At 41.3% G+C, this 25338-nt stretch overlaps 1 long non-coding RNA gene across 1 annotated transcript; it reads right to left on the bottom strand.

The window, feature by feature from the left end:
* Positions 1-235: 235 nt before the first annotated feature.
* LOC133509112 (uncharacterized) lies at positions 236-24537 on the bottom strand. Its single transcript, XR_009797229.1, has 3 exons — positions 24467-24537; positions 6633-6720; positions 236-519 (listed from the first exon to the last, which is right to left on the bottom strand). It is a non-coding gene; the product is annotated as an uncharacterized LOC133509112 (long non-coding RNA).
* Positions 24538-25338: the final 801 nt, after the last annotated feature.

Here is a 25338-nt window from a genome sequence, read left to right as displayed (position 1 = left end):
TTTGGTTTTGGTTGTGACCTGGAGAAGTCAGAAGTACAAACGACCACCCTCGACTTGTCTGTATAACACTCCTGTGTTTCTCATATGTCTCTCTTTATCTCATCTGTCGATGGCCAACTCCTGTCTACCTCCTTTGACTGAAGGTCGGGGTCACCAAGAAATTGTAGGGATTTGTGAGTTCGGACCCTACGCGTGTTTGCTGATCAAGGAAGAGATGACCAATGATTAGACAAAGTTAACATCAAATGGATTTATTACAAAATAATGTGCAATACAGATGTCCGGTTCTTATCTAGGTATCTGCCGCACACGAGACATGTGTCTTCTGGCAGGATAGCCCAAGAAGAAGACAAGAGCTTCCCGGTAACACAAGGTTTTTATATGTATGGCTGCATGGTAAAAGTGGCTGCCCTCCCCGCAGTCTGGTCCTGGGCTGGGATGGTAACTTTCCGCTCCTTATCTGGTGTCGTTCGTCTTCACGGCAACGCCTGGGAGTGGAGGATGCCACCACCTGGTTTTCTGCATACAAAGATCAAGGACAGCCACCGCCCTCCACATCACATCCTTGTCTAATTAGCAAATGGACAACACTTTATCTGTTGATTAAACGTATAAGGTCATATTTAAGCAAATAACGAAAGTACAATAAAAGTAAAATAGCCATCAATATCAATAGGTGTTTGGTTATCTAAATGTGGTTGTGCCATTGTCTCTTTTAGTCCCAGAAATCAGAGGATAAAACAAAACTATGGTTGAACTTGTTTCTTACATCAATAGATGTCACAATAACTGCTCTTGCACACTGGGGTAATGCACATGTTATGCTGAGTCTCTATGTTGTTGCACTAAAACGTAGGGCACAAAATGACCTTTACAATTTACTATCTGCATAAATGATTTTGCTACAATTTGACACTAGTTCCTTCTTTATTTCACAGAAAGTTTTTTCTGATTCTTCTGTCCATTTTAATAATGATGTCCTTTTGAAGTCTTCTTCATACATTAATTTGGACAAAGGTGCAGTTAGTGTTGCATAATTTGTTTGTGGTTTTGGTGCTTTAAGTACAACCATTTTTTTTTATCATCTAAAAATGTTCTTCCTGTGCTAAGGTTGTGTTCTAAGTTCTTAACTTGATATTTACACACTTGGAGTTTATTTTTCAACCAGATGTTTAAAGTAAGCTACTTATCCTCAGTGAGCGTTGAGTCTCATTTTTGCTGAGAATGCACCTTGGTAAACCCCTGTTTCTCATTTTTTTTCTTTTATTATTTTACTTATTTTTCTCTTTTCAGTATGTAGGATGTGATTTACATACTCCTCCAATGTGCCTGTGGACAGGCCGATGAAATGTTTGTTAACTTAGCTGCGAATTGCATCTTTTCAACCTGAGAGCATTCTTCAACTGCTGTTGAAGAGGCCCATTTGTATCTTTATCTTCCTGCAACCCGCTGTGAGTCTTGAATACAGTTGTCATTTACGCTCTGTATTCCTTAAAAGGCTCATCCTTTTGTTTTACTCTTCTTGTTTAATTTGCTTAATTTGCTCTGTCTAAAATCTTTGGTTGCTCTATAAATTTTCAAATTTACTGCAGATTGGTTTTGTCGGCTTTGTGTGAAGTAATAACTTCCCCACCATTTTTAACATAATTCTTAGTTCAAGTCCTATACACTGAAATAGTCGAGTCGGCGCCATTTCATGTCACTCCCATCTGATCTATTCCTTCTGTGTGGTGTTGTCTCATAATGTGAAGGTTTAGTAAGTCAGTGTTTTTTGTTTTGTTTTTTTCTCTACTACCTCTCGTCTTTTTGTGTCTAGTGTCCTTTTCACTCATCTTCCTTTCTATGGAAGACTAGATCTTTCTGCCCAACAGTTTGTTCATCCTGTCCACTTTCTTGATATTTCTTTTCTGACTCCTTCTGAACATTTTGTTATCTCGCTATTCTGTACTGCTACATGGCTCAAGTCTCTCCTGAGGTCAAAGGGAGTGTTTGCAAGGCAGCAGGCCCTGCCCCACATGGTGAGAGAGCTTTTCGTAATGTACATTTCACTCTGCCCTGGACACTTCTCTTCCAATTCAAATGATCAATTTTCTTTTCCCCCGTCTAATTTTATCCCTTTAACACATTATGTGTTAGGGAACCCTTATAATCCATTTGCTAAATTCAGGAGCACAGTGAACCACATACAATACTAATTTTAAATCTCTCTCTCTCTCTCTCTCTCTCTCTCTCTCTCTCTCTCTCTCTCTCTCTCTCTCCCTCTTTCTTTCTTTCTTTATTTATTTTCCTTTTGTAATCAACATTGGGTATCGTCATACCCATCTAAAGCCATTTTATTAAGGTCACCTTTTATTTATACAATTTGCCATCTCTCAACTGGAGTATTATTAATTTTTTCCTTTAGTTATTTGCTTATTTATATATATTTACTTTCTGAATTAGGCTGGCCAGTAGAGTTGTATCTTTCTAATTCATCTAATTAATCATTAAGCTGATTCATTTATCTAAATATTTTAGCTTATCTAGGCATTGTGCGTCGACAAGTTTCCAATCCTTGCAAGTTAATTTATTTCTTCCCTTTTGTTTACTGCTATTATTCCCCATTTTTGAGAATTTGGAGCCAACACACTACACCTATCGTGTACTAAGGTCGGCTTTTGTATTAGACAGGGTTAGTGTTCAAAATTCTCACTTGGTATTTCTCAAGCTTCTACCCAGCAAGGCGGAGAAATCTTGCCTGTGCTTCCAAACTTGCTGTCACTAGAGATCCTGTGTCTCACTCAGTCGTTTACACGGACACACATGCTCCATTTTTACTTCTTTTTTTCTTTTCTGTTATGGCAGTTTCATTTGATGTTATTGTATTGTATCAATTTGTTATTGCCGGACTGAAATATTGTTTAACACGGAATTTAAGTGCGCAACCTGAGTCCGGCCTCGCATATTTCTCAGCTGTTTTGTTCGATGTTATTATATTATATCAATGTGTTATTTACTTATTGAAGTATTGTATAATATGGAATTTAATTGTGCCACACGAGTCCGTCTTCATGTATTTCCACGAAATTTGTCGGAGTCCACTGTCCATCAGCTTGTCATTGACCAGTATTCACTAAGCTTCTCCTACACAATGCCTTTGTGTAGCCTATGACAGTGCCTTCACTCAGATTTGATCTTCCTACACAGTGCCTTCGTGTAGACTGCCACAATGCCTTCGCACAGATTTTATGTCGACACTCACTCGTTCATACCCTACAAAGAAAATAAGTATTTGAATGCCTGTCTATCAGCTACAATTCTGACACTCAAATACTTGTGAGTCCACCTTTAAAAGTCCACCTCCACTCCATGTATTATCCTGAATCAGATGCACCTGTGTGTGAGGTCATTAGCTGTCCAAAGGCACCTGCCCACCCAATACAATCAGTAAGACTCAAACTTGTAACATGGCCAAGACCAAAGAGCTGTCCAGAGACACCAGTGACAAAATTGTACAACTCCACATGCCTGGAAAGGGCTACGGAGAAATAGCCAAGCAGCTTGGTGAAAAAAAGGTCCATTGGTGGGGCAATCATTAGAAAATGGAAGAACCTAAACATGAGAGTCAATCTCAATCGGAGTGGAGCCCCGTGCAAGATATCATGTCGTGGGGTCTCAATGATCCTTAGAAAGCTGAGGAATCAGCCCAGAACTACACGACAGGACTTAGTCAATGAAAAGAGCTCGGACCACCGTTTCCAGGTGATTGGTAATACACTAAGACGTCATGGTTTGAAATCACGCATGGCACAGAAGGTTCCCCTGCTTAAACCAGCACATGTCAAGGCCCGTCTTAAGTTTGCCAATGACCATTTGGATGATACAGAGGAGTCATGGGAGAAAGTTTTGTTGTCAGATGAGACCACACTGGAACTTTTTGGTCATAATTCCACTAACTGTGTTTGGAGGAAGACAAATGATGAGTTCCATCCCAAGAACACCATCTCTACTGTGAATCATGGGGGTGGTAGCATCATGCTTTTGGGGGGGGGGGGGGTTCTGCACATGGGACGGGACGACTGCACTGTATTAAGGAGAGGATGACCGTGGCCATTTATTGTGAGATTTTGAGGAACAACCTCTTTCCCTCAGTAAGAGCATTGAAGATGGGTCATGGCTGGGTCTTTCAACATGACAATGACCCGAAGCACACAGCCAGGAAAACCAAGGAGTGGCTCCGTAAGAAGCACATCAAGGTTCTGGCGTGGGCTAGCCAGTCTCCAGACCTAAACCCAATAGAAAATCTTTGGAGGGACCTGAAACTCCGTGTTTCTCACCGACAGCCCAGTAACCTGTCTGATCTAGAGAAGATCTGTGTGGAGGAGGAGGCCAAAATCCCTCCTGCAGTGTGTGCAAACCTGGTGAACAGTTACAGGAAATGTTTTAAGTGTGTAATTGCAAACAAATGCTCCTGTACCAAATATTGATATTGGTTTTCTCAGGTGTTCAAACACTTATTTGCAGCTGTATCACACACACAAAAAAAATAATAATAAAAAAAACATATCGTGATCTCTGGATTTTCTTTTTGGATTATATCTCTCACAGTGGACATGCACCTACGATGGAAATTTCAGACTGATTTCTAAGTGAGAGAACTTGCAATATAGCAGGGTGTTGAAATACTTATTTTCTTCACTGAATACGGCGTTTGCATATTTTCAAAACAAGACCGAAAACTTTGTATATACATTCTGGAAATCGAAGCCTTTATTTTTCATCAGTTTATGACTAACTAAACCAAATAAGAACTTCACAAATGCTTACCAATTGTTGTTTCCAATACGAGCATATGGTGCTCCCTGCATCTGGGTGCTGCTTCTTGGCCAACCATTTTGTCTCCAATCGAACGTGTGTGCTGTCTAACTGGCTCAAATTGATAACCTTTAATGCCTTTATGAAGCTCGGACCCTTCAGAATCGTGTTCATCGCTTGAAATATCGGGAAATTCATTGTTGTTCTCACATTACACTCCAACGGTCGCCATGTTGTCATTTTGTGTGACGTATCGAGTCTAGTCGTCTAATTCCGCTGTGTTGTGTTTTTCCGACGGATCAAGCAATGTGCAATCGTTTGTTGACGATAATCAAAAAATAAAATAGTTTCCTTCATAATGGATTTCATATTCGAATTCTGAATAAAATACTATATAATATTACCCAAAAGGTGCATTGGATGCTGACGTTAAGCTGAAATGTTTTCCTTATCTTTGGTCAGATAAGATAAAACATTAGATCTGTAAAACTGCCAATTTCACCATCATATTTTCCATAAATGTCAGACCAGGTTGCACTCTTTCCACATGACTATCTGGGTGTGTGAACAATAAACTCATGAAAAGAGCAACCAGTTATCATGAGTTGTCCCTGTATTTGGGCATAATGGCTGTAGTTTTTTTAAGATGAATTTCATTATTCACCTTCTCGAGAGAAAAATCTTTCATTTCTTAGGCTTCCCCAATGGACATAGTGTAGTTCTGGTCGAGTATGGGCAGGTAATTTCTATAATCCCATTTTCCCCATTATGGAACATTTTGTTGTCTGGTGTGGCTTCTAGAAATGAGAACTCATTGTTCACCACAAAACCACATTCATGAAAGTGTCGCTCAGGGTATGTCTGCAAATATTTCTGCAACCTTTTCATGACATTTCCCATATTCTAATGGAGCTGCATTGACGTTTTTAGAGCCAGGGGTGGATCGACGAAAAGAGTCATTAGGTTCTTTTTTCCTTGGCAGAACCTTTCCAAAGTTTGAGGCTGTGAGTTGCTTTCCACACTTTAAAAACCACAGATCAGGAGATTGTCATGTCAGTAAAAAATACAATGTTCGCATTTATGTATATGTTAACTTTAAGTTCTATCCTGTAGGCTATAAACAACCTGTGTATTTACCTGTGGACAACACAATAGCTGTGTGCAAGTAGGAAACAGTATGACAAGCCTTGGGAATAATATTGAAGCGTTGTTATCCATAATTAAACACATCACGTGAATACAAATATTTTAGGCCTACATTTATTTGTACAGTACTTACATTCAGACTGATAGAGGACACGGATACTGCCATAATTTATGTAAATTAATTATCCATTATGAACGTAGATGTTATTTTGAATCGACATGTTTATGTAGTGTAAAAATGCAAAGTTACTCTGCTTTGCATGAACAATAGGCATCAGAAATCTTACTGCATTCAATGTCCAACATTAGTTTATGAGGTGGCTGATTCTTTCGCATGGACGGGCAACACATTGCAGAAACTTTAACTGGCTTTCCCGTTTGGGAAACCTTGACATTATTAATATATCCCTGTTGAAAGTAATTCAGGCCATTCTGTACACTCTGTCGATATTTCTAATACCATGGGTAGAAAGGAAACAGAAATACTATTGGGAATTCGCTCTCATAACGTGCTTCGGCTGCACTGTGTCTGCCATTTTGATCGGTAGCTCGCAGTGCTTAACGACAGTATCTAAGTAGGCGTGGCTGAGGCGTCCTGCGCGGATCTGTGAATAGCTGCAAACACAGCTATAGAAACTCGGACAAAGAACACAAAGTTTTTAGATTTTCCCCAAAAAAAAAACAATTCCCACCTCTCAGACCAGGCTGATGTGTTCACCCTCATCTCGTGGTTCAGGGTGCAGAGGCCTTGAATGGTCCTTGTGAGTGACCCATCAGGTGCTGTGTTATTTGGAAAAAACATACAACATTGGTCACCTAACAGTGAACCCCTTCTCAGCCAGGAGCAAGTCAACTGCGGTTCTGGAAGGCCATGAGTGAGGTTGCAGTTTGTTCTTCTCTTATGGCATTAAGCCTGCTTCCGTATAGTTACCTAGTTTTTGTACATTGTTATGTATGTAGTTGATTCTATCAATGTTTTTATTCGGGGTGTCAAATAGGTTGCCATGCCACGTGAAGCAATGGAACAATTGATAGTAATTGGCTTAAGTGGCGAGGATTCATGTATTGAGCTGAGCCCTAGAACAAATTCTTAGGTTAGACACTAGATGTCGCCAAACCAAATTGTACTTCAAACTAGATTGGCAGCACAGCAAAAGTCATTTTAAAAACCTTAATCTCTCACAATTCTTACCATAATACATACACATAGCAAAGTCAGTCACCTTAAGCCTGATTGATTTCATATCTTTGAATTCATATCCTTTTTTTAAATATAAGATTTCAGCAGGACTGTTTGCAAAGGCTGATCACACCCTGCGGTTTGTAGCAGCAAGAATTACTGGCGAACGATGAGCAAACTTTCCATGCAAACAGGATGCTTGCAACACCCTTGAATTGCAAAACAGGATGCTTGCAAGCATTGATCACACATTTTAACTTGTTACAGTTTTGTTATTCACAACATACTGTTTAACATTCTTTTTAGCTCTCATATTAATGTAGATAATGCTTTGAAACGGCTTTGTGTAAAAGATGTAACCTGTGTATGTTTGTCTCTCTCAGACAAGGTGATACACGATGTACTACCAACAAGAACAAGCCTGTTGAATGCATGAGGGAATTGTATTTCAAGTATGTTTACACATCTATTGCTTATTGCTTAAAAAGTAACGGAATATTAAGAAAGGTAGTGGCTGCATTTAACAAATACATTGATTGCTTATTGCTAAGAGATTAATGTAATGTTTTGGAAAGTAATGGTTGCATTTATGAGCCCATGTTGTGACCGACTTTGAGCTGGGAAGGGTATGTCAGGACATGTCAGGGATAGCGAAAGGTACTTTATACAATAGCAAAAAGTACTTCCCACTGGGGGTGAAGAAGCCAGTAAAACATTCTAGAATATTCTCCAAAAAAGCTATAAAAGCCTTGTATACGGAAATACGGGGCTCTCTGTCTGTCTCACAAAGGCACGGAGACAAAGGCTTTTCTTCTTGTAATATCATGGGAACATGCTGACGGGAGGAAAATTGTCAAGTAACTTGGAATGGAAAGATAATTGCAGGGTAATGGCATCGATGTTACGTGGACATTAAAGAAGGGCTAGTTGGCTGTTCAATTATTTCTTAAACCCCAAATTCCTTATGAATAAATTAGGCTTCGAGCTTCGTAGTACTTGATCACCCCAAAAAGGCTCACTCAAAAAGTTATACTTATCCTATAGCTATTGCTTTTGAATACTTTTAACATTACTTCACTTTTATTGCTTTTTATGAGTATTATTGTATACTTAATTTTACTTACCCTCCGTATTATCATATTAATTTTTTAATTTTATCGATTAACTGTCGATTCATGGATGTTATCTGAACGATTAATATAATCTTATTAAACATCTTAATTTCACTACAATCTATCATTGTCATTCTTATAATGAGTTATCACATATCTACCACTCAATCTCTTAATGAATGTTCATCGACGACGTTGATAACTCCTAGTCGTAATTCCATTTTAAAAATTAACTCATTGATAAACTCCGGCTTAATATAAAAACAAATCCGTACGATCCTAACAAGGATTGTTAAACTTACTAGGTCAATGACAAGTGCAATCGATTCATCAGATATGAACCTGCCGTAAATGAAGTGATCACTTTATTATCCTTATACTCAGTACGGTTACTCAATAAAGGCTAATAAGTGAGGGCAGACCGGATTGGAATACATGGAATCCCCAGCAATTAGACTCGGCCAAGGAATTAAAATAGTGGTTAACTGATTCATTGGGAGACATGCATGGAGTCCTCCCCTCATGCATTGGTGACTGCCCATAGTTGTTTATCAAAATTATTTGAAATGAGATTGCGCCTCTTTATCTTAGTATAAATACTGAATCTGTTATTATGCGTTTTTGTCAGATTTACAGGTGCCCAAGGTACCATATGAACAAAAATATATTTAATGCGGCCAACGTAGCAGCCCTACATGCTATCATATTATTTAGATATTTTGAAGTCATGTCGACCAAGTCACCCCTAAATGAGTCAGATGTCTTTTAAGTCTTCACTAGTGTCGTGTTCCTGCTGGTCCCAGCCCTGGCGGTGCAGATCCCGTGCACACGTACATATCATCAAGGATAATTAACCCCAGTATATTTAGGACCCAGCGGATGGTCTGGCTTTGTCAGATTGTTGCGATCCATGCTTCGTTCCCGCACTTCCTAGTTCCTGATCCTGAACCCCTGTGTACTGACCTCTGTCTGTCCTCTGACCAACCCCGTAAGCTTGACACTCTTGATACTGCTGCTCACTCTGACTGACTCTCCAGCTTACGACCTTGGAACGAATAAAGATCTTCCTTTAACTGCCTCCCTGTCTAGCGAGTCATGCATTTTGGTCCGCCCTAGTGTTCTGGTTATGACAGAATGATCTGGCCACGACATGGACCCAGCCAACTCAGAAGCCATCCGCCGCTCTCTATAGATCCAGGGCAGACGCCTGGCCGAGCAGGAGACTGCTCTTCAGGTGACCAACCAGAGACTTCTTGAGATCTGTACCCGATTAGAGCCATGGCTAGCTTCTCAGACTAGCAGCGCTAACACCACATTGACGGCCCCGCCACAGTTCCTACCTCAGTCCAGGTCGCTCCGACTACCCCGCCAGTCGCCGAGTTTCAGCGGTTCGGGCCACACCTCTCTCCTGGCCTGACCGCTTTTCCGGCGACACGGGAAACATGAAACCCTTCCTCGCCCAGTCCGACCTCCACTTCAAGCTACAGGCTTCCTCCTTCCCGACAAACCGCGCACGAATTGCCTTCGTCATATCCCACATGGCGCGAAGAGCAGAGGTGTGGGCCACAACAGAGTGGAGTCGTAACTCTGAAACATGCGACTCCTGCACCTCCTTCGTATGCGCTATGATGCAAGTCTTCCAGTATGCCTCGCCGGAATGCGAAGCAGCAGCGACATTGATTACACTACGACAGGGGCAGCGTCATATGGCAGATTATGCTATCGATTTGATTTTATTGACTCGGGATTGGACGCTAACCTTATTAATCCATGGGTAGTCGAGGCCTTGAGCGCAGTGACCTTTCAAATGCAGCGTTTCCGCAATGCATTCACGGCCAATGGTAAATTCCTATGCCGAGTAGACTCACCATACACAATCTCTGAAGATGACATTTCCGGACGCTCACACCGAGAAGATAAGTTTCCATGTATTTAACTTGCGGAGCAGAAATGTCATCTTGAACAGCCCCTGGCTTTAAAGACACAACCAACACTTTGACTGTACCACCGGTCAAATCAGGGCATGGGGCGATGAATGCAGTAAGGTGTGTTTTGGGGCTCTAAAAGAGAGGAATTTACAGATCGCACCAGTCGATTTACAGGAATTGAAGTCCGTACTGGAACGATCAGCAGTGCCATCCTGTTATAGGGACCTTAAGGTATTAAGTATTTTCAGAAGCAAAGCCCAAATCCCTTCCGCCACACCGCCCATACGATTGTGCTATCGAGTTGTTGCCTGGCACCTCACCCCCTCGAGGGAGGGTCTTTTCATTAACAGGCCCGGAACACCAAGCCATGAAAGAGTATGTTGAGGAGTCGCTGGCGGCAGGATTCATCTGACCATCATCGTCACCGGCTTGAGCAGGATTCTTCTTTGTCAAAAAGAAGGACACCTCGTTACGGCCCTGTATTGATTACAAGGGACTTAATGACATGACTATCAAGAACAGGTACCCTTTTCACCTAATTGCCACCACATTCGAGCAGCTTCAAGGGGCGCGGATCTTCACCAAGTTGGATTTATGAAATGGGTACCATCTGGCATCAGAGAAGGGGACGAGTGGAAGACTGCCATTAATACACCAACAGGCCACTACGAGTACCTGGTGATGCTGTTTCGCCTGACTAGTGCGCCAGTGGCGTTTCAGAATTTTATTAATGATGTGCTACGGGAGAGACTGAACAAGAACGTGTTTGTCTACCTCGACGACATTCTGATCTTTTCTCCGGACAAAGCTTCCCACATCGAACATGTCAGGGAGGTGCTGCAGCAGCTACTACGACATAACCTATATGTCAAGATGGAAAAGTACGAGTTTCACCGACCTTCCGTCACATTCCTGGGATTGATCTTGACCAAGGGACAGATTTGCATGGATCCCAGTAAGGTCGACTCTGTTCTCCCATGGCCCACTCCCACCAATCGCAGGGAGGTGCAGAGATTCATCGGATTTGCCAACTTCAACCGCAAGTAATGACCTCACTTTTCCCTTTGGGTGACCCAGCTGAGATGACCTTTTACAGTGTGGAAGGTGTATCCACGTGTTTCATTCTGTTATTTTGTCCGTCATTCAGCTCCTTCTCAGTGTATGCCAGTGTTCGGGTAAAACTGCAAGTACAGTAGATGTTAATTCATAAGCAGACACAGGATGAATAGACAAATGGCAATAATAACATTATTAAAGCACAGTAACTTGTTCCATTATTTTTTCCAATCTGATGGTGTAGTGGTACACACGTGCAGGCAGCACAGGATCGATTCCCACTTAGTAATGGTGTCCATATCTGCCCTAGAACTGGCTGGCGACAACTTCAGGTGTAGTCTGCCTTTCCCCAAAGTTAGCTTGCATAGGCTCCAGCGCTTTTTCCGAATAAATGCAGAAGGGTTGCATCAGGAAGGGCATTCGGCGTAAAAAATCAAAAATACTGTTACCGCTGCACCACCATGACAATGGCACAAAAATGGTTTTACACATCAATGCTGATAAATTTCCCAATTTGTTTCCAGTCATATCAATTTGATGCATGTGAAATTTCCTAGTGACATTCCATTAGAAAATAATGTTTTTGATTTTCAAAAGAAGTTAATGGATACACAGAATCCCCCAACTTTTACATTTGCCGGTCTACCATGTCATTTTAATGTACTTGAATTCAGTTTTTTGTATGAAGTTATCCAGTTTAGTATTTTTTTGTTTGTTTTTTGGGGGGAAATTTGTGAAATTTTCTGGTGACATGTCTTTAGAAAACAATTTTTTTTTTCAAAAGAAGTTAATGGATACACAGAACACCCCCCCCACCTTTTTTGTTGTTGTTTTTTTTGCATTTGTTATCAGGTAATAGCACTGGTGTTATCTGTGGACCTATGCAAACAGCACAATCTTTTGAACAAGTTTTTGCTGTTTGCTTTACTATAAGGAGCCAATTATTTTGTCTGGAAAATGCCTACTGTGATTTGAAACTATTTTGAAACTATTTTTCTACATCTAATTTACTGTTTAAATCAGCAGTCACTCCTTTTAACCTCAAAACTGTTTTAAAGGTAAGTTATTATATATACACACACATATATATATGTATACAACCACACACACACACACACACACACACACACACACACACACACACACACACACACACACACACACATATATATATATATATATATATAGTCTGTGACCTGCACAAATCTACACAGGGAATTTAGGATTTTTGGAAGACGCATAACCACTAGTTCCATTCAGAGGTATACATATTGTTAACACTTGCAACTCTCATGGCCTGGTTATTTTCACAAGAATGTGGTTTTACATTTACGGATGTACTGTGTTATTTGAATTAACTCAATTTCAATTTTTTTGTATGTAGTTATCCAATTTCTGGGACCTTGGGTGGTTCCCACAGGTACCACTCGAGGACAAAAAATTAAATAACGGATAGTGTCTTCATCCAACACCCAGCAGCAAAATGTAACCGTTTAGCCGTACCGTTAAGTTTTAGTTAAGTATGAACAATGGTTTCAAAATCAATAACCTTCTTACGATCGACAAATGAACTCAAGTATTAATGTTTGCTATTTTTAAAGCTGTTTGGGGTTGTTAATAACTCCTAAAAGGGATGTTCCCACTTGGGTGAGTTTTTTTTCTTCTTCATCATTTGTCTACCTCTCATTGTGTGGAAAATATCGGTAATTTGTATGGTCTCCCAAACAGTGTTTTGAATGGAATGAGACCTGTCGTGCTTGTAATGTATGTATCGTTTGACTCAATCTATCTTGTGTCCATGGTCTATGTTTCTTCTATGCATTTCTTCAGTCTGTTCTTAATTGTAGTATTTGTCATGGTCCTGCTGGTCCAGCCTGGCTGTCTGGGTGCCCGCGCGTTCGCGCTGATTGGGAGGCGCACTCCTGCGCCTCATGCTGGCTGATTGGCCCCGGTGTATATAGGACCATGGGGATGACTGGTCCAGCGACAGATCGTCGCCCCTTTCCAGCACTCCCGTATCTCTGATTATATTCCTGTGTGTACCGACCTCCGCCTGTTCTCCGACCGACCCCATAAGGCTGACCCCCTTGATACTCCTGCCTGCTTTGATCGTTCTCCCGTGTACCGACTCCTGCCTGCCCGCTGACCTGCTGTCTACGCCCGATATCCTGACTACTGCTGCTGCTCCTGACTGCCTGCCCGATCCCCGACCTTGGAATAATAAACGTTTTTCCCGAATTACATCTGCGTCTCCCGACTCCTGCATTTGGGTCCTACCTCTGTTTCGATGGGTTGTGACAGTATTCATTCTCTCACTTTGTGAATGGTAAGAACAGTGGTGTTTCAAGTTAATCCTGAACATGAATCATATTTTGTTGACCACTTTGTTTACAAAGTGTGTACCATTGGGATGATGTTGCATAATGGTTTAGCTACAGTTAGTGCCTCAGGTTATTTAGCTGGGAATATTTCTCCCCATTTTGAAAGAGCATAGATGATAATTAAACAGTATGTTTTCCCTCACTTTTGTTTAGTTCAATGAAATCAATGTTTTTTTTTTTTCTGAATTGGATATGTAGCTTGAAGAAAATGACCACGTTTTGGATGCACATTCCCTTGTGGATTATGTCGAGCACAGCTCAATCAAGCCCTACAATTTTTTTTTTGCATACAAGTTAAATCCATAGGTTGTGTAATGCCTTTGTACCAAGGCTACCATTTCCTTTGTTGAGACATGAGATTTCCCATGGCTCAATATTGCCGCCCACTTAAAAATGAGCTATGAGCAAATTTTGTAGTAGCTCTGCATGTGTCACTGATTTCCCTGTAGTTGTCACCATTCCTCTATTTTTCCAGTATTGTCTCTCTAGATTGTGATACCACAGTGAATACAGGAGCATCTGGTCTCAGATTGTTTAACACTGTCCAATAAAGATGATTTTCTGTACAGTTCATACATCCCAATCCAAATCTGGGTCTTTTTTAGGGCAGTCACATGAAATGTGACCTTTTTCTCCACAACACCAGCAAATAATTTCTTTTTGATCAAATTTGCATCCCCTCCTCATTACTCTTACTCTGACTCTTCCTCGTCTGCAGCCACAATTATTAAATGTTTCTTATAAAGCTCCATAAATTTCTCCTTCCTCTGTCAGAAGGCGTCAACTTTCTTTTTCTCATTTTGTAGCACCCTTTATGCGTGTTGTGCTTGGTTCACGTATTGTTACAGGCACCCAGCTGGTTTGTCAACCCACTGTTTTTTAATCAATTGTTTTGTAGAATTATTTGTATTCACATGAAGAGCGTTTTTAATTGCTCTCGATACACAGTCCCTGTAGTGTGATCTTCAGGAATACCACTGTTTGCTTTAAAACATGCAGTCATACTGATTCTATATTCTTCAATTACTTCATTGTTGTTTTGTTTTCCTCTTCCAATAGCAGTATAATTTCTAACAGTTTCTAACAGAAGTGCACTCTTTTAACCCTTGAACTTGATGATTAAGTTCCCCGTTGCAATGAGAAATTACTTCATTTTTATCTTTTGGATTCCAATCTCTCGTGATGCTATACCAATCTCCCTTCATTGCTGTCATCCAAATTTTTTTACTTCCACACCATTTAAGTGGGAAGACTTTGTCAAGTCTTCCATTTCCTGGATGAAGATGATGAGAAGTGACACCTTTTATAGCCATTTTCACACCATCTTGAGTCCTTTTTCCCCCCAGGTTTGTGTGTTTATATTTTATCCTGCAGGTTAACAATATATTTTTTGTATGTGTTGAGCTGGCCAGCAAAGCCATATTGTGTTATCCACAAATTTAGAATGAAATGCAAAAATTGGGATTCTGCATATCCATTGACTTCTTTTGAAAAACGAAAACCATTGTTTTCTAATGACGTAGCACTGGATATTTCACAAGCCTCCATTTAGCAGGAACCGGAAACAAATTGGGAAATTTATCAGCAAGGATGTGAAGAATAATTTCATTGATTTAGAATTCATTGAAGCCATTGTGACACAGTAACATCTGGTGGTGGTGTGGGGATAACAGTTTTTTTGACAAATTGCTCAAGAATAAAAACATTATTGTGCATTATTCATCCTGAGTTTGTTAATGAATTTGTTTGTTAATGAATCAACTTCTTATGTGCAGCCAATTTCACTTGAACAATGTGTAGAAGAGAGCAGCTGAATGGCAAGGATAAAACGATCCAGCATACATCTGCGCAGTGGTGTTTCCCTAGTTGTTCCAAGTGAGTGGAAATTGGCGGACTAAGTGGCAGCTGGATTTAAATCCTTCCTTTATTGGTGGTGTGCAACCAACAAGAACATGGAAAGAATAAAACTACATCACCTATAATGTCCAAAATTGGGAAATTGGACTCACGTTTTTTCGAGGCTGTGTATGAAGAACTCGCATTTCATCGCATTTCAAAACCGAATAGCCATGGACATGCTCCTGGTTGAAAAAGATAGTGTCTGTGCTCTCTTTGGGGAGCAATGTTGCATCTTCATCCCGAACCGTATGGCTGCTGACAGTAGTCTGACCATGGCTATAGAAGGCCTTAGGGTCCTTGACGGTAAGATGAATGAGCACTTTGGTGTTGACACCTCCATGTGGGACAAATGGATACAAAGCACTCGTCTCATCTATTCTAATTTGTATTGTGGATTTAACAGCTAGAGTAAAGAAAATAAGTATTTGAACACCCTGCTATATTGCAAGTTCTCCCAGTTAGAAATCATGGAGGGGTCTGAAATTTTCATCGTAGGTGCATGTCCACTGTGAGAGAGATAATCTAAAAAGAACAATCCAGAAATCACAATTTATGATATTATTTGTGTGATACAGCTGCAAATAAGTATTTCAACATATGAGGAAACCAATGTTAATATTTGGTACAGTAGACTTTGCTTGCAATTACAGAGTTCAAATGTTTCCCATAGTTGTTCACCAGATTTGCACACACTGCAGGTCGGATTTTGGCCTACTCCTCCACACAGATCTTCTCTAGATCAAACAGGTTTCTGGGCTATCGCTGAGAAACACTGCATTTTAGCTTCCTCCAAAGATTTTCTATTGGGTTTAGGTCTGGAGACTGGATAGGCCACACCAGAACCTTGATATGCTTCTTACGGATCCACTCCTTGGTTTTCCTGGCTGTGTGCTTCGGGTCATTGTCATGTTGAAAGACCCAGCCACGACCCATCTTCAATGCTCTGACTGAGGGAAAGAGGTTGTTCCTTAAAATCTCACAATAAATGGCCACGGTCATCCTCTCCTTAATACAGTGCAGTCGTTCTGTGCCATGTGCAGACCCCCCCCCAAAAGCATGATGCTACCACCCCCATGCTTCACAGTAGGGATGGTGTTCTTGGGATGGAACTCATCATTCGTCTTCCTGACCACAAAACCTTCTCCCAATACTCCTCTGTATCTGACTTGGGGATAACAGGCACGTGGGCTCTTTGCCATACCACTGTTTTAGGTTCGAGTTCGAAGGCAAGACGTCATACACAGTTCCAATGGTAAAGCTTGCCCTGGATGACTCCATCTCCAAAAGCTCTTTCCAAGTGATCTTCCTTGCCTCCACTTCTTCCCAGGCCAAGCAGTGCCCTTGCTTGACCTGCAACACAGCTTGGGTGCGCAGGTGCTTCCTCTTCTTGATGTACCTCCTGGACCAAAAGCTTGCACCGCTCAGCAGTAGTGCCTTGCTCCACATTAGTTTACTGGCCGGAGCCCAAGGCCACTCCTCCCCTCCTGGACTCGACCAATGATGTCCTTGTGTATGAGTGCAGCCTTTGCCTTTTCAGTTGCGGCCAGCGGTGTCCAGTTCCTTCCAGTGGCCAGAATGGGGACAGTCATTCCAGCGGATCGCTGGAATCCATTAGCATCATTTCCAGTCCTACTTTGGTGCACTTGTACTCCTCTGCCAGACTAGAAATGGGCAATTGTAACATCCCTTTACCGTCGAGCCTAATGCTGCTGAGGCACCTGGGAAGGCCACACCACTTCTTCACAAACAAGCTGATCAGTCTCTCCAGCTTTTCTACCTTTCAGAGTGGGATCTCATAGAGGGTTAGTGGCCAAAGGAGTTGAGGAAGTAATTCATACTGCAAGCACCAGAGCTTCAGTTTCCCAGGAAGCAGGGTTCTGTCGATTCTTTCCAGGCCACTGGCCACCTCCTTTGTGAGCTGCTCTACATACTCTTTGCCCTTAAGAGAAGCATCGTACCACCTTCCCAAGCGCTTCACAGGCTTATCTGAGACAGTTGAAATTGGATCCTCACCAATGTGAAAGCCGTGATTTGACAGTTTTCCTTTGACGATGGAGATGCTTCTAGATTTACTCTGCTTGATCTTCATTTGAGCCAGCTCAATTTTTTCCTGGAGGTTTTTTTTTAACAATCGTGCTGTGCAGGCCTTGGTTGTGGTAAGTGTAGTGAGGTCATCCATGTAAGCTCTGACTATAGGCAGCCTCACCCCAGGTCTTTTTTGCTGCCCACCAACCACCCAGCGAGAGACTCGGAAGATGACCTCAATGGCCAGGGTGAATAGCAGTGGGGAGAGGGTACACCCAGCCATGATTCCCACCTCCAGGTGCTGCCATCCAGTGGTGTACGCTGCTGTTGTAACACAGAGCTGGATATTCGTGAAGTAGGCCCTAAACAAGGTTGTAAGCGCCGCTGGGATCTTGAAATAGTCAAGTGCTGTCCACAGAAGATTATGAGGAACTGAGCCAAAGGCGTTTGCTAGGTGCAGTAAGACCACATGACGATCTCTTCCCTCTTTTTTGGTGACTTGGATCTTATGCCAGGTGATGCTAGTGTGTTCTATGCATCCGTAGAAACCAGGTATTCCTGCTTTCTGGATTGATATGTGAATCAGGTTGCTATCTTGCAGGTATTCTGCTCGCCTATGAGCAAGCACACTGAAGAAAATTTTCCCTTCGACATTTAGGAGGCTGATCTGTCGGAACTGCCCAAACTCTGATAAGTCCTTCTCCTTTGGGATAAGAATTTCTCCAGCTCCATGCCAGAAAATCTTTTTCTGACACCATAGGCAAAGACAATCTTGCCTTTGTGGATTTTATCACAAAAAGAAAATCTTCCCAAAGGGAGGATAAGGTACAAGTTTTACGAGTTATCACCCCTTACTAAAGATCAGACTAAAAGTCTTTTCATTACATTAAAGTGAGAGAGAGAGAGAAAAACAAACAAGAAAGGTATCTCTGTCCAGCTGTATAAACATGGAGCCAGTAAGATCAACATCACATGAAGAACAGCCTGACCAGGAGAACTAGAAAACAGAACAGGACAAAATCTGTGAAAGGTGAAGACAGAAGTAATAGAATTAATATTTGATATATGTATAAATGTAAGACATAAATTTGCCAGCACAGCTTCCCGAGTTTTTATTCATCCAACCTAATCAATCCACTACTACTACTACTACTACTACTACTACTACAGACATGCATCAGTAAACTCTACTGATTAAAACCCAAACATAAAATCATTAAAACAAACCAAAAATGCTCCTTCGGACTAATGACATAAAAGAAAGTAAGTGAGGCAAAGCAACCAAGCAGCAAATATTAACAAGCTAGAAGGAAGTAAATCAAAGTAAAGCTAAAATACAAAAAAAATGAAACAGCAAATCACCATTGATCACCAACACAACTTACTCACAGTCATTCAGAAATTCACACTACTGTTTTCAGAAAATCTATCATCAGCAGGTTATCACAAGTATGTAGCAGATTCAGGACGAGGGAAGTGAACAATGCTCAAAATCATTCATGCAGTCGGACTGAGGGAAGAGGTCAGGAAAATGCCTGTCAGCGATGGAATAGTTAAAACAAGCATCATGTACAAAGGCTGTGTTAATCATGCGAGAAAACAGAGATTTCACCAAAGGGACAAAACAGCACGACATGAGACAGAGGAAAAACAACACAATACAAACCATAAGAGTAAAGCGTCACAAACATGTTGTTCATACAAGTCCAGCCAATCAACTTGAATCAACCAGGTCCTCATGTGCCACGATGTCGCCAAGTGCCCTGAGGTTTTTGATGTGCAACAGATTTGGTTCAAAACTCTATCCCAGCTCAACCATCAGACCTCTGCGTAGTACAGCACATCGCCGTGTGCAGATTCCGGTTCAGACAGGAACTCTTGGAACTGCCTGTTTTTAAGTCCCTTTGCTCTGATTACGTTTATGCATGACACCACAACCTTTTTGACAGAACCCCACGTTAATATTTTGCAGCTCAGTGCTTGCTGGTGAATTAGGCAGTGGATTTGTGGTGAGGCGGTGAAACCCCATTCTTCCATCTCCCATTTAATGCATCCGATTAGACCCCAAGATGCGCCCACCATACTCGGAGCCCCGTCAGTTGGGATGCTGGCCAGCTTTGTCCGGTCTAAGTCTAATTCTTCCATAGTTTAGTGCACTTTGCCAAAAATAACCTCCCCTGTTGTAATCCCTTTGAGACTTTGTAGGCCTGCCAGCTCCTCGCACATCCCGTTTGCGCTAACTCCACGAATAAAATGTTTTTTTTGAGGCCAAGCTCCTTGCTTCAGCTACACCCCAGCTTGGACACTAAAGAGGCTTTAGCTGCACTACTATTCTACTGTCTTTGCATAAATGTAAATATGGACACGTGCACAAATTGGACTCTTCTGCTTCAGGGGCTTTCCCTGCTTGAGGAACTTGTCCATCGACAAGAGTAGAATAATTTGGTAACCATTGCCACCACAGCTGATAGTGGCGCTTGTAAGTGACCTACTAGTCAAGCTAGCATTAGCCCCAAATGCCTTGCTAACTGCAGCGAGACTGTTCAGATGCATAAAAGATTCAGATCCATCTCTACCTCTCAATGTAGAAATAATTGTGAATATAATTACCATACATCTGCTTCCAATAAAGAAATGCGTTGATCTGCTCTAGATATCGAGGCAGCCGCCGAGCAGGAGATAGCAAGAACAAAAACATCCAATCATCAGAACTGTTAGAATCAGGAGCACCTGCTGCCTGTTAAAGAAATGATGACCACACATGTACTCACCAATCTTCCACACACATGCACACCCACACATGCACAAACAAGTACATTTTGTTTCCAACTATGTTTTGCTTGCTGTCTCCTTTTTGTAACATCCATGTAAATAAGGGGCGTCTTGAACCTAAATAAATAGAGGTGCTGAGGAGAGGATAATCAGAGAGTGCAGTGGCAAATTGTACGAGACAGTTCCTCTCCTCCCACCTCGTAAGCTGTGAAACTTGAACTGGTGTCTTTGCCTCCTTTTTTGTCCAGTTTAATGAATGTCTAATTGGTAAACTTGACATTTACTTGGTCCTTCGAGCCGATTCTCAAGATACCTGAGATTTCCTGGGGCCGAGTCGACTTCCAGGCAAAGACTGTAGCCACGGCACTTGAGAAGCTTTACGGAACTGGGCCTCGACTTTGCGGCTGGAGGCTGGGAGTTGACGAGAAGCCCAAGGAAGTAAAGACATCTCTGGTGAGAAGGAAACTCACACACTCATGAGGAATGAGTGAATGCGCGTCTGGGTGACTGCGGCGGAACCAAACCGTGAGAATACTAGTCCCTATCGAGTAGACAAATTAGTCTATAAAACTGACGAATGTGTAAAAGTCTGACTGGAGGTTCGCTACCTCATTTGAACAGGACAATGAGTGACAACTGTTTGAGGATGCAGAGGTAAGAATTCTCCGCCACTTGTGGAAGAAGCTTGAGAAATTCCCTCAAACAGAAAGTAATTGTCACCCTGTTCAGGGGAAGTCAGGATAGTCACCCTAGGCGAACCACTGACTCCAACAGGGGAAAAACAAATAGCAAAATAGTTGATAAATAGAAAAATAGTTGAACGGAACATCTGGAAAAAAAATAATGTGTAAGGACTAGAAAGTAGTTTGTAGAAAGCCAATGTCCTACTAAAATAAAGCATCTAAATTTTTGGATAACACAATATGGGTTTGCTGGCCAGCTGAACACTCTCACACACACACACACACACACACACACACACACACCACACACACACACACACACACACACACACACACACACACAACTGGACTCAAGATGATGTGAAAACGGCCATAAAGAGGTATCACATTTCATAAAGTTGATGGAACATAATTCGTCCAGGGAATGGAAGACTTGAGAAAATCTTACCACTTAAATGGTGTTGGTACAACAAATATGGATGACAGCAAAGTACTTTCTCACAGCAGCAGGGAGTTCAAGGGTTGCGCTACTGCTAGATGTAGACAGAAAGCACATTTTTCCGCCATTGGATGAGCTCCACTCCTCTTTCCCATAACTTCATTGTGTGGCTCATCAACTTTATTCCTCTAAGTTCTCACAGCTCGGCAAATCGGCTTTGTTCTTAAAAATGGTAACTAGCACACTTTCCTCCATTCTTCAGGGATCTTTGCATCTGCTAGTACTCTGTTGAAAAAATTGGTTGAAAAACTACCCAGCTCTCCTCAGTCCTCTCAGTGTCCCACTTCTTTTTCGCAAACCTCTTTCCTTGTATGACTTCCTGTAATTTGGGGTTCCACCACCAAGTCTCCATCTCTCCTTTCCTATCAGAAGACACACCAAGTACTTCCCTGCCATTTTCTCTGATCACCTTGGCTGTAGTAGTTCAGTCTCCCGGGAGCTCCTCCTGTCCACCTGTCGTACTTCTTTCCAAAAGGCTGCACAACATTCTTCCTTTCTCAGCTTCAACCACATGGTTCTCTGCTCTACCTTTGTCTTCTTAATCTTCCTACCCACTACCAACCTATGATGTCAAGATACACTCTGCCCAACCACTACTTTACAATCAGTAACCTCCTTCAGATTACATCATCTGCACAGAATATAATCCACCTGTGTGCTTCTACCTCCGCTCTTGTAGGTCAGGGTTAGTTCATTGTCAGAACCAAAACTCTCCTCAGAACCACCTGCCAACGAAGGCTGAGGTGTGATATATGCACAGGCATTTGAGGAAACCGTGGACTGATTTTAGTATTTGAGCGTTTTTGTAAGCAGAAATCAAGTGACCGGGCTTCTTACAATAGGGACAGACAGGTTCTTTATCCTGAGAATTTGAACCTGCCTTATCATCACTTGACTCTGTGTGAGAAACAGTCTTTTGGCGAAAAAAATTGGAATTGCCGGGAGACTGAAAAGAACTCTTGTGAGTCAAAAAATAATTATCTGCCAACATCGCTGCATCATGTAAGGTATTAAAAGTCCGTTCATCCAAGTAAGTTCAGAGATTGGAATGAACACACTGCTTAAATTCCTCCATCAAAACTAACTGCCTCAAACTCGGCCAATCTGAAGCCCCCTTTGAACTACACTACCTATCAAAGAAAGTTTCGTTTTCTCTAGCAAACTCTTCAAACCTCTCATCGTCCCCTTTTTGAGTACTTCTAAATTTCTGATGGTACGCTTCGGGCACTAACTCATAAACTTCCAGTTGGGTCTTTTTGACAAAATCACAATCCGAACTTTGCGCGACAGAAAGGGCCGAATATGCATCCTGAGCTTTTCCCTTAAAGACTATTTGCAAAAGCATAGTCCATGACTCTTTAGCCCACTTGAGATTTTCAGCAACTTTCTCAAAACAGAGGGAGAATTTATCAACTTCTTCCTCATTGAAAGGAGGGATCATTGTGGCATACCGTGTAATATCAAAAGATGAAGAACCAACTGAATCAGAGGACCTTTCAAGTTTCTTGAATTCAATCTCTTTGTCACATTCTATTTTTTCAAGTTCTATGTCTTTCCTTCGTCTCTTTCAATCTGAAGTTGTAATTCCAAAATGTTTGAAGGTTCCTACTTTACTAAGGCCAAAACGTCAGGAACAAAAATCCTCTCATGACTCACAACAATTTTCAAAGTTTGAAATTTTCTCATAGCAGGTTTGGCATCAAGTCGGATATGACTAGCAAGTTGCGGAACCTCAGACTTGCGTAAATCACAGACTGATTCAGGGGTAGGGGCCCGAATAAAGTGCTCAAGTCTAAACTCCATTTTACTGGCTTCACAGTTTAAGTTGCAAATATGCAGCAAAAAAAAAAAAAAAAAAAAAAAAGCGCTTTTAAACAGATGTCTCAAATGTATTTGATCCCAGACAAGCCCCCAATTTTTTTACGTGAGAATTTAGACTAGAATCCCCAAGCTCAAACTAGCAAAATATGACAAAGCAGTTGTATTGCGTTTAAGACAATTTAATCACACACACAACAACACAAAAATAAAACAACCAACACAGAATAGAAATTCAAAGACCGAGTAGTTGAGTTAATAATCAATAATAACTAGAGTTGAACAACCAGGCAAAATGTTCTTTCCAGGGAATATTCCAAGTCAACAAATGTCCAGAAATGTCCACGAATGAAAGGCAGAATGCAGTGTGGAGTGTACTTCTCTACGTGTCCAAAGAGTGGCGGTAAGAAGCTCTGTTGAATGTCCTTTTCAGTCTTCTTATATAGGCACACCTCGGAACATTACAGAATTCCACATCACAAAAGAACCGCATCACAGTAACATAAAAGTATGAAAGTAAAATAAAACATACCAAGTGAGTCCATCATTTAAACTAACAAATAACTAACCCAGTGATTCCCAAACAGTGTGCTGGGGTACATTAGTGTGCCGTGAGCGGTCTTCAGGTGTGCCGTGGGAAGTTATCAAATTTTATGTAATCGCTAAAAAAAAATGTATTCCAAGAAATAATGTATCTTTATTCATCTATTTATGCCAGTGAGGCACAATGACAGACAGAACAAAAAACAATCTTCTATTAGATGGCAGGAAGTAGATACAGTAATTAATCGATCCATTTTCATGACATTGACTTTTGTTGGTGTGCCGTGGGATTTTTTGATTGTAAAATATGTGCCTTGGCTCTATAAAGGTTGGAAATCACTGAACTCACCAAACCAAACACAAGATGTGTGGGTAAACTCCATTGCGTTTTGCAGTGCCTTATATTTCAAATGACACGAGTTCACCAGCGACCCACCTCCCGAATCTGTCACGTAGTTCAGTCACGGAACGAGGCTTCGAACATTCTCCCCTGAATGAATCAAGCCTCGATCCAACTTCGCAGAAATGCCCACTCATGACTCACCACACCCTTTGAAGCTTTGGCACATCTCGTGGCATCACCACGGAGACACAATTGTTAACAAGGGACTGTAGATTCATTTCACTTACTTGAGTAAGGTGGGCTGTGGTGAGAGGCTGCAGTACTTTGATGAAGAGCTGCAGGAACAGGCAGTCTTATATTCTCACTGGTAGTAATGAGGGCGATGATTGATTATGATTGATTACAGGTGCTGCAAACAGATAGAGATAGATAGATAGATAGATAGATAGATAGATAGATAGATAGATAGATAGATAGATAGATAGATAGATAGATAGATAGATAGATAGATAGATAGATAGATAGATAGATAGATAGGAGGGTGGAGAGAGAGAGAGAGAGAGAGAGAGAGAGAGAGAGAGAGAGAACAAAAGAAAGCTCTTCAGGCTTCACTCACGGGACTGTAGGGTGGGATTGCAGGGCAGTACATTACACTTATCTGATTTTGCTGGACAAATTAAAACAAAGGCTACACACAATTATCTATTTTTTTTTTTTTTTTTTAGAAAAGACATCAATTTTTTCCCCCAAAGAAGTTTTATTGTCATGGCCTGTGTCCTACCTTTTTAATGTCTTTGGTGATTGTTTAAATTGTGTCTCCACCTGTTCTCAACCTTCTACATTCTGTCGCTCAATCAGATCCTCCAGCCACTCGTCTTGTCCAGGATTACCTCGTTGTCTCATCAATTTGCGTTTTATATTTATTTCCCTGGTTTCTTTTAGTCCTTGTCAGTTGTCACTGTTACCCCCATATGCCATTTGTATATCAAACTTTGGAAGTTTTCATTATACCGTCTATATTTATGATATAAGGTTTTGAGAATTTCATGTGTGTGTTGTGCATTCATGGGCCAATGTATCAATGTGGGAAATAGTACAACCCTCAACTAGGTCTAACACTAAGTTCCATAACTGATTATTACTGACAAGATTCATACGG

This window comes from Syngnathoides biaculeatus, chromosome 11 (genome assembly GCF_019802595.1).
Source record: "Syngnathoides biaculeatus isolate LvHL_M chromosome 11, ASM1980259v1, whole genome shotgun sequence".
Classification (NCBI taxonomy): domain Eukaryota; kingdom Metazoa; phylum Chordata; class Actinopteri; order Syngnathiformes; family Syngnathidae; genus Syngnathoides; species Syngnathoides biaculeatus.
Note: the sequence above shows the minus strand (reverse complement) of the source record. Positions and strands in the feature narration are given on the sequence as shown.